Below are 9,857 nucleotides of genomic sequence, written 5' to 3'. Positions count from 1 at the left end.
TGAAGACAGGCTGAGAGAGTTCAGCCTGGAGAAGAGAAGGCTCCAGGGAGACCTTATAGCAGCCTTTCAGTACTTAAAGGGGGCCTACAGGAGAGATTGGGAGGGACTCTTTATCAGGGAGTGTAGTGATAGGACAAGGGGTAATGGTTTTAAACTGGAAGAGGGGAGATTTAGATTAGATATTAGGAAGAAATTCTCTCCTGTGAGGGTGGTGAGGCACTGGAACAGGTTGCCCAGAGAAGTTGTGGCTGCCCCATCCCTGGAGGTGTTCAAGGCCAGGCTGGATGGGGCTTTGAGCAGCCTGGTCTAGTGGGAGGTGTCCCTGCCCATGGCCGGGGGTAGGAACTAGATGAGGGACTTGTTTAAGGTCCCTTCCAACCCAAACCATTCTGTTTCCATGATCCTATGATGTCTTCATTGATTATTTCCTTTCTGCAGTTCAGAGTGTTTTGCCATGACTGGCAACTATCTGTCTTGCTGATCAAGGACACTGTGTTTCAGATGGGAAACTATTGAAGGCCAAGGGATCCCACTGCCAGTGTTATGTCTGTCTCCACCACCACCACCATGGGAGTGCCTGGGAGCATCCTTTCCACCAGAATTCCCCAAATCCACACAGGGACTTTCCTCAAATTGTCCTTCTGAGCCTTCCAGAAGAGGGATGACTCACTGAACCAGAAACTGAAAAGGAGTGTTTCACAACAGCAGTGAGGCACACTTGGGCACATGGTGGCACTAGGTGCCTGGTGAAAAAAGACCGACTTTCTCCGGCTGGCCTCACATCTACATCGCCGATGGAAGAGGCAAAAGCCTGAGTATCGCACGGGAAGACAAAGTAAGAAATCCAGGCCTCCAATAGGATGTCTGGGAATACTCTCTTAGCAAGTGTCTTCTTCCGTCTGTCATCTGTCGTACGAAGTCTGCTTCTGGTCATAGTACACCCACGAATCCCTCAGGGCAAGCTTTTCCTGTAATGCTTTCTCATCCCTCCCTTGCAAATAAACCCAGGGCACATTCCTGCTACCTTATTACAAGATCTATGACATAGTTATCGAAATTCTTGCTCACATTAAACAAAAATTATTGGTTTTTTAAAAGGTGGTGGCTTAATTTTCAGTCTGGGTCCTTCTTCAGAATCTGTTAATGGCTGGTTAACATCACATTGGCAGCCTAAACTTCTGAGCTATAAAATGTGAAACTTTTAAATTTTTTCCTTATGACAGAGGTATTTGGGGTAGAAAATCTGAATGACACGACAGGAGAAATTTGCCAGGGAGCTCTAAGCGGGAAATAGAGCTGAACAATCTTTTTCTAATTATCCTAATAGAGTGCCATTATCAGGAATGCTCTGTGCTCCATTGGGAAAGAAAGTTATGTTAATAGAAAACAAAGATATTTGATCCTTTGTAGATCAAAGCACTTTTATGATGCTGCTGTCATTATGAAAAGCTCTTGGTGTAAGAATGGTACTTAGTGGACAATGGCTCTATTGTTTGTCACTTATTTACCTTCTTAGAAAAAAACCAAAAATCAGACCTAGTGTATCATTTATGAGGTCCCAGATTTGATGAGAAATGCTTCATTCTACCACAAAGCAACAGTGTTTAGGACTATGCTGCAGTTCACTGCCTAGGAATGTGAGAAGTTCCACTGTGCAAAACGGAATTCTGGTATGGAAATAAAAACTTGCTGAAATCCACTGAAATGCAGAAGGTCCTTGCAAAGTCTCTGAATTCCACACTGGAAAGGCCTGTGGGCTTTCTTACCCATTTTCTCTCTTTCTATTTACGCATATTTTCATTCAGTGTTCAGCCCTGAGAGCTTCCAAGCAGCCTTTTCCCTTTTGTATTTATGCAGCGCTTAGAGCAGTGGGACGCTGGTCCATGACCAAAGCTCCGAAGTGCTCTCCTAACGCAGATAATAACAAAAGTGGAGAGAGATCGATACTGAGAACAGTTCACCCATGGCTCACAAAATGGATTTCTTACTGCTGTAAAACCCTCCGAGGAGGGAAAAAGTGCTTGAAGACCTGGAAAGGCATACGTACATTGGCAATGTTGTGAAAAGAATAGCATCAAGAGTATGGGAAAAGGAGAGAGAATGTTTTTCAAGGGAAGGGCTGTCAATTCTTGTAGGTAGAAATGCAGTATTCAGCGGTAGAACTAAATAATGAATATGGGTAATTTACTTCGACCTGTATTTCAGTTCTGTACAAGCTCTTATCACCGATGCCTGTTTAAGTGTAGGATTGGGCAATTCCTGTCACTGCCTCTGCATGGGCCTAATCTAACTGGATGACAGTACCGTTTCCGTGTGTGCAGGACACCAAGACTTATAGCGTATACCATCAACAGCTCTAGCAATTCGTACCATTATTCTGTAGTTTGGGAAGAAGGTTACTTGACACGAGGAGGTGATATAGAGTGCTCTTCACTGGGATAAACGCAAGCAAGAACGCATGTCCCCAAAACTGCAAAGCTTTCTGGAATCTAAACCTTGGCTATTACTTACCCAAGAGAGGTCCAGAGAAGCAGGTAGAGCCGGCAGTGAGGAAGTACCAGCGTCACCCAGAGAAGCAGATTTTGTACGAGCAGGAAGGTAACAGAGCGACAGCATTTTGGAGTGTGCAGTAAATGAATGGGATAGTGCCAAAAAGGTATCCTCACTCTCTGAGGATGGCCCCTCCTCACCGGGCTTACACACTCAGGGTAGTTCACCACATCAGGGCATTTTAAAATATGAACAGGAGTTTCTGTGCACACGGGGCACGTGGGGATTCCCGTTCTCCAACAGGAAACTCCGATTGACTTTAGTTGTCACGGAAGTTAGACTGTCCTGTAAACGAAGTGCCTGAACCCCGACCAAGGTGGGGAGAATGAGGGCCTGGCCGTAAGAGATTCATACTGAAGTTGAATGACATTAAATGGACTCACACAAATGTAGTCCTACTTTTGCCTTTTAAAATATTAAGTTGGCAAATTGCTAGATCTTCAAGTGTGAACATAAGGGATGAGCATTCCGGCAGCTGGAGCATCTCAAGCCTCTCTACATTCCACAGGCTGGAGATGTTAAATTTGTTTGCAAAATGGAGACAAGTCCAGTGGAAAATTTGATGTTTTATTGTTTTTTTCAAGGTTCCTACAATTTCCAAGCAGCTGTAGGTGAAACCTGAGGTAAGTATATAAACTCTGTTTTTAGGAAATGGCTTTCTGCCTCATTCCATTCTACAAATGGGCCTTGCACCCTGCTCACCTACGACATTGAATTTAACAAGTCTCAAATATATCACGTCATCACCAAAGAAAAGAGCAAACATGTAGAGCTGTGGCTACCCTAGAGGCAAGCAATGGCCGGTTTCCTTGAGGAATAGTCAGCTCAGAGAAATCTGTGTATAAAATTTGTATGTAGTTACATTTGTGTATTGAGGAATACGCTGAAATCGCACCAAATCCAGAATATTGCCGGTTGCCTAAACCTACAAAAAAACCCAAACCAAACCAAACAAGAAAAAAACCCAGCAAAGACCCCATCACAGGAAAATCCAATATGGAGGATTGTCTGTAATCTGGGACAAGTATATATCAAATAAAGCAAAACTTCTCACATTTTGCATTCACAGTAGGGCATTCAATTAACTATTTTCCCACTTCATGGATTAAGATGCTGATGTCTGGCTCTTCCACTTGACTACTTTGCTATGGTTTAGATGTATTTTCATCAATCATCTCTTCTACGTACTTCCCTGGAACAATGACCTTGGCTCCTCTTTTGTTTGCTGACTGAGGACAATGTTCAGGGAGAGAAGGGCTGAGGCATTTTTTTTAACGTTGCAGACTTCAGACTGATTTCATATCCTAGAATTCATCCCCTGGCCACACAAAGCTTTCTGGGGTTCATTTTCATAGTTAACCAGAAAAGAGGCCTAAGAGGATTTCACAGAAGGCTGTGGTACTTCCTACAGGAGACGAAGCCCCTGTTTCTGGTAGAACAATCTCCCCATTCACTTTTTTCTTAGAAGGCCAGGAGAGCTCCTTCCTCCAGGAAAAGGTCAGTTCATAAACTGTAAATGCTGATAATAACTGCAGGGACATCTATAGATAGTCCTGAGAAGCTGTTGTTATGCATGAAACCAAATTAATAACTGCAGACACCTGTCAAAACAATGATTACATATCAAGAATGACACCAGACGAAAAAGGAGATGTTTGAAACTTCCTTCAAGTATTAGTTTTGGAGTCCTGAGACTTTTAAGGCCAGTTGGAGAAGACTCTTGGTATATGCATCCATAATACTTAGTGGAAGTCTTGAGATTCACAGATGGACAGTTTTTTCCCCTGTTAATGAAGCGTATTTTTTGCTTGACAAGTGGAAAATGTTGCCACCTGTGAAAAGATTAAATAGGGATTTTGAGTGGACTCTTTGTCTGTGACTGAGCTTTTTAGAAATCCTGGCTGTGGGCCAGCTCTCAAGAGGAATATTCTTAATGTTTGTTTTTTCCTATGACTGAGATCGGATCCTTAGATAATTTTGACAATGCCACAACAAATTGTTTTATGGAGGAAACATACTCATATTTCCTATGTCTCCAGAGTCACTGGAGCACAAATCTGTGATTCTCGTTATGTGAACAAGATGTTCATAATGTTGATGCTGCCTTTTCTTTCCACTACGCTTCCAAGTGTTAGGTATAACACTTGGAATTTCTTCTATTTTATTTATTAGCACAGGTAAATTTGCATTTTTCTTTAAAATTTCTAATCTCATGTAGCTGGGACTCTGTTCAAGCAAAGACAGAGCTGAATCCATTTCCTAGGCTTCGTTTAGATAACATACAATAATACCTTTTTTTTTTTTTTTTACAATAACGTTGATGGACAATGACAGATTTGCCCCTTGACTGGCACACGCTCTTGAAAGAGAACATGAGCTGCTTATTGCAGTTGGAGATGCTGGTCCATGCCTGGCTGGTGGAAGGAGTGCAGATCCGTTGGGAGTTTGACAGCCGTGTTCTCCTGCAGCACCTGAGCATCTGCACAGTTACTGTGCCTCATGGATCTGGAAAGGATTTTCTAACACTGTTGTTGTTGCCACTGTGATCCTAGTTCTGGTCTTCTATTGTTAGCTTTCCCCTGTTCATGTTCTTACTCTTCTTTCTCCACATCCTTGTCTTCCAGTGCTTTCCTGAAGGAAGAATGCTAATTTTGCTCCAAACATTTTTAATTATTTGAGCCTTTCTTAAGTCATTGAGCAATGAGGTTTTCTGCAAGGCCTGAACTTTCATATAGCAACCTAAACCGATGGCAGAAAAACATCTGATTATCAGGTTATTGTTCCAGTGTTTCATAAAACAGTCAAAGGGAATAAGTGGTGCCCAACACTGTAAAGCTGGAATTCCTATTACAGGTAATATGGCTAGGAGGCAGTTTGAATGTTTGTGTGCAGCAGCTTTCTTGCTGTCTAGTATATGTAGGCTTCTAAGGCAGAAAGCAAACATGGAGCAGCGGCAACAGCAAGGACTGTGCAAGTGGTTGGTCTCAACTCGATATCAAGTATGACCACCAGATTGCCCAGGGATGTTCTCCCTGCTTTTGGGAACAAGGTCTGAAGCCGCATGCCCAGCTGATGTAGCATTTTTCCTCCAGCATCATTCTCCGTGCTCCTCTGCTGATGTCTGCCAAGGCTTGGCCTTTATCCCCATCCATTTTTCTTACAGGTGGTCCCGTCTTTATGGCTTTTGCTTGTATCTCCGACTACCTCATTTTCCTTGGCCATTCATGTGCAACTTCCCTGAGGACCGAGTTCCCAGATAAAACTCAGTAACGTATCTAGAGTGCTGGCGGAGTGAGCAGGTGGCGCGCTCTGTCTGCTCTGCCTAAATAACCCATGGCGTGAGCGGGCAGGGAACTCTCCTCAGTTGTTATTGCGGAAAACACCTCATGTCTCTGCTGTGAGTGCTCTAAGGGAGAAGTCACCTGTAGTTATGTGTGACAGTACATTTCCCAGAACACCAAAGATGCACCAAAGCACTACTGCTCACTATTTGGTACATAAATTAATAAAAATCTTTCTTCCATGTACCAAGATGTAGAACCATGGATGCCTCTTTTTCCCTTCTGCACCGAGGCTTTCACTAACCAGCCCATTCTTCCTTTGCAGTTACTCGCATTCCCTTCTACGTTCAAGCCGTAGTATTTCCCTCCTAACACAATTTCATTCTTCTCCCCTATGGCTCCCAGCTCTAACACTGCTTACGCTGTCTGGTGCAAATAAGTGCCTGTGAAAGCATCTTCGCTGCCTGTTTTCTTACCGTTTCAATCCCCTCAGCCATCACACCGCTTCCAGCCTTTTCTATCCACTCTGAGCTCTTCATCCTTCACAAAACTCCACCACCCTTCCTAATATCCCATTAAACTCTTCCCCTCTTTGCATCCTGTCTCTTGAAGCCCTCTCTCCTCTCTGGCTTATGCACTCCCTTACGCTTTCTCACGCTTCTGGTTTTTTCCTCCTACAGATAACTAATGCCTTTCTCATCCCCATTCACGGCTGGTTCTGTCCCACCTCAGTAAGAGGACTCTGAAACTCACCCACCAAAATTACTTCTTCTCCACTGGCCCTTCTGCCTGAAATGAGCCCATCCACTCCAGCTTCCTTATCGACGATGAGAACCTGCACACTCCCTGCTAAAATCAGTTTACATCTAGGAACGTTTTACTTTCTTTTTTTTTTTTTAAATCTTTGTAATTTGTTACTTACCGTATGGAGTGAATCCCTGACGAAATGATTGGTTTTTTTAGAGTTCTTACTTCATTGGTATTTTACCTTTTTCTTTCTTGTACTTCCCAGAAATGACCTACGAATCACAATCTCTGGCAAACCAAGCACATGTAACTGTCCTGTGCTGCGGTCCCTCCTAACAAGTGCGCACCCACTGCCTCACCTTTCCTCGATGCCTCGATGACGATATGACTGTATTTAGCTCTGCCGGTCTTTAATGCAACTGAGCAACTGGAGCATCTCTCTTACAAGAAAGGCTGAGCCTGGAGAGGAGAAGACTGAGAGGGGATCTCACCAGTGCTTATAAATATCTAAAGGGCGGGTGTCAAGAGGATGGGGCCAGACTCTTTTCAGTGGTGCCTGGTGACAGGACAAGGGGCAACGAGCACAAGCTGGAACATGGGAAATTCCATCTCAACATGAGGAAAAAACTTCTTCACTTTGAGGGTGGCAGAGCACTGGAACTGCCCAGAGAGGTGGTGGAGTCTTCTTCTCTGGAGACATTCAAAACTCGCTGGACGCGTTCCTGTGCAACTTGCTCTAGGTGACGCTGCTCTGGCAGGGGAATTGGACTAGATGGTCTCCAGAGGTCCCTTCCAGTCCCTGCCATTCTGTGAGCTGTAACTTCTACTGCAGCCTGAGCAAAGTCCCATGTTTTGGGCCACACCTTTCATTTGCCCTTAACATCTGCATCCTATGCATTTTGTACGTGATGGTGTTACTGCCTCTCTGCTGCGTTATCAGATGAACTTTTCCAGCTGTTTGGAAATCCCCTGACCTGCTTCATCCGCCACACTAGGGATTGGAGAGAAAATAAGGAAGCATGCGGGAGAATTTGTTGTCTCATCAGAAGCAGCAGTCTGGTGCAGCAGAACCTCACCTCTCATGTGGTCCAATATGGTCTGAAGCCTGCTGGTAACTCACGCGTGTTCATCGCCTGACCTGATACACGCCCTCGTCACACGGCTGGAGGTGACGGTTTGGCATGTGGCAAATGTGAGAGGTTGTCACTGAGATGGGGACAGCACGCATGGGGAGCAGGATGTGTTCACAAGGGTCTGGGAGTGAAGTTTTGGTAAAAAGACTTAGTCTGTGTTGAAAGGAAACACTATTTTTCATTTTTTTGCTCCCTGGGCACCTAATGAGAGCACGCGACTTGTAATTTATACTTTGCCAAGAATTTCGGACATCTGGGGAGGTTAGTGGAAGTATTACAGTAAATTGGGAAGGATTAATTGAGGATGCACGCGATTTTGTGAGGTGTTAGGTCCTGATTAAGTGCTCTTTACTGTGTAGTCACATTTTATTACAACTTATATATGTTTGGAACACTGATAGAAAAGGAAGCATGTCACCTATTTACAATCACTACACATTTACATTATATTATTTACAGATAACGAATTTAGTAATATATATGAGCAGAAAATATAGCAAATATCAATATGAAACTGTACAGGGCTTAATCTTATGTCCTTTACTGTGGTTGCATTTCACTGTAATAATAAATACAGTTCTATATTTACACATTTTACTTTAAAAATCTATTAAATGAATTTTAACAATTTCAAGTTTAAAATATCTGATCAAAATATTTCAAACATGCTTATAAAAATAAGACACAAAGCCTTTAGGACTTTCTGCAAGCTAAAAAAGTTCTGATAAAAGAAGCTTTCTTTGACTAGTCTTTAGAATTATAACATTATTTTGCTTCTCAAATCACTTTACAAACTTCTTAAATATAGCGAGCTGAAAGGAATTTCACTGACATTAAGCAGTGCAGCACAGATGGACCCCAGTTGAATTAAAGCTAAGTAAACATGGTAATAGGTATTGTGCAATGGTTGACTGATCCTCTGTTTAATCCAAAGTGGTTTCAGGCATCGTTCCCCAGCTGTATGCTGCACTGCTTCAAAAGCCACAAGAGATAAAGGATTAAGATAAGTACCCAGCTGACTTTATCATACATAATTTCGGCATCGGTTCATTTTTTTTTTTTCCTGAAGGATGCACATGTCAGCCAAAGTCAACTGATGCCATCTGTAATTGCAAGACTGAAAATATGCCAGTGCGAATGGACAAGAAAATCAAGGCATATCCATTGTTGGCAACAAATTCTTCATTGTGAAAATCCATCCCTTGAGTCCCAGGAAGTTGTAGATTCAGTAACTGATGAACAACAGAGATCATCTGTAACTGATTACCTTAATTACTGGGCTAGCCTAACCTTGGTAATGTTAAAAAATTAGTCTCATTCACCTGGAGGTTGAGCGGCCATTAACTGAGTAGTGAGTACTGGGCTGTTAAATGTTACTCCTCAGGGAGCTATTTTTAACAACTAAAGAAAGTAAATTTTTGCACTTCTGTGTCTTAAATGATCAGCTCAATTGAGCGAAAGGTGCCAGCTCTGGGAAAAGAATACTGGAATATTCCCTGATGGCTTGGCCAAGGTAAAAGACTGATATTCTAGGGAAGTGAAGGTGACTCTGCTGTCTGAGATATTTTGACAGTAGACTTGGCAAAGACCTGAAATCTCTTCTCTCTAACTGGGATGCTTCTGATGTGTAAACATACATGCCTTGATTCAGCAAAGTATTATTAACACATTTAAAGCCAGAGAGGAATTCTGTGTTAATCTAATCTAACCTTTTCCTAAACTAAAGCCATCAGAAGTCCCTGAATTCCAATAGCTGCTCCAAAACTTTTTTTGGCAAAATATCCAATTTGAATTTAGACTTTTTGGTGCCAGATAATTCCACTCACTAATAAACATCACTGTCAACAGTTTGGACCTTTATTTCTATGCTGCACATCCCTAATGCCAACTTCCAGTCCATCTTACCAGCCTCTTCTCCTCTTGACTGAGTGGTCCTCTGCTCTCAAACTTCTGTTTCCCAGAAGTAGCTACTTATAAAGTGGGATCAAATCACTTCTTTCTTAAGCCGCTTTATGATATTCATATCTTTTTCAATTTCATTATTTCTTTTCAGCTTGTGAATGCAAGAACTGTTTGAAATATCCCAGTAGTGCTTGCAACAGCGCTAAGAACAACCTCTTCACTCCTACTTATTATTGCCTTCGCT

Source organism: Larus michahellis, chromosome 1 (genome assembly GCF_964199755.1).
Source record: "Larus michahellis chromosome 1, bLarMic1.1, whole genome shotgun sequence".
In the NCBI taxonomy this organism is placed as follows: domain Eukaryota; kingdom Metazoa; phylum Chordata; class Aves; order Charadriiformes; family Laridae; genus Larus; species Larus michahellis.
This window is presented reverse-complemented; position numbering follows the sequence as displayed.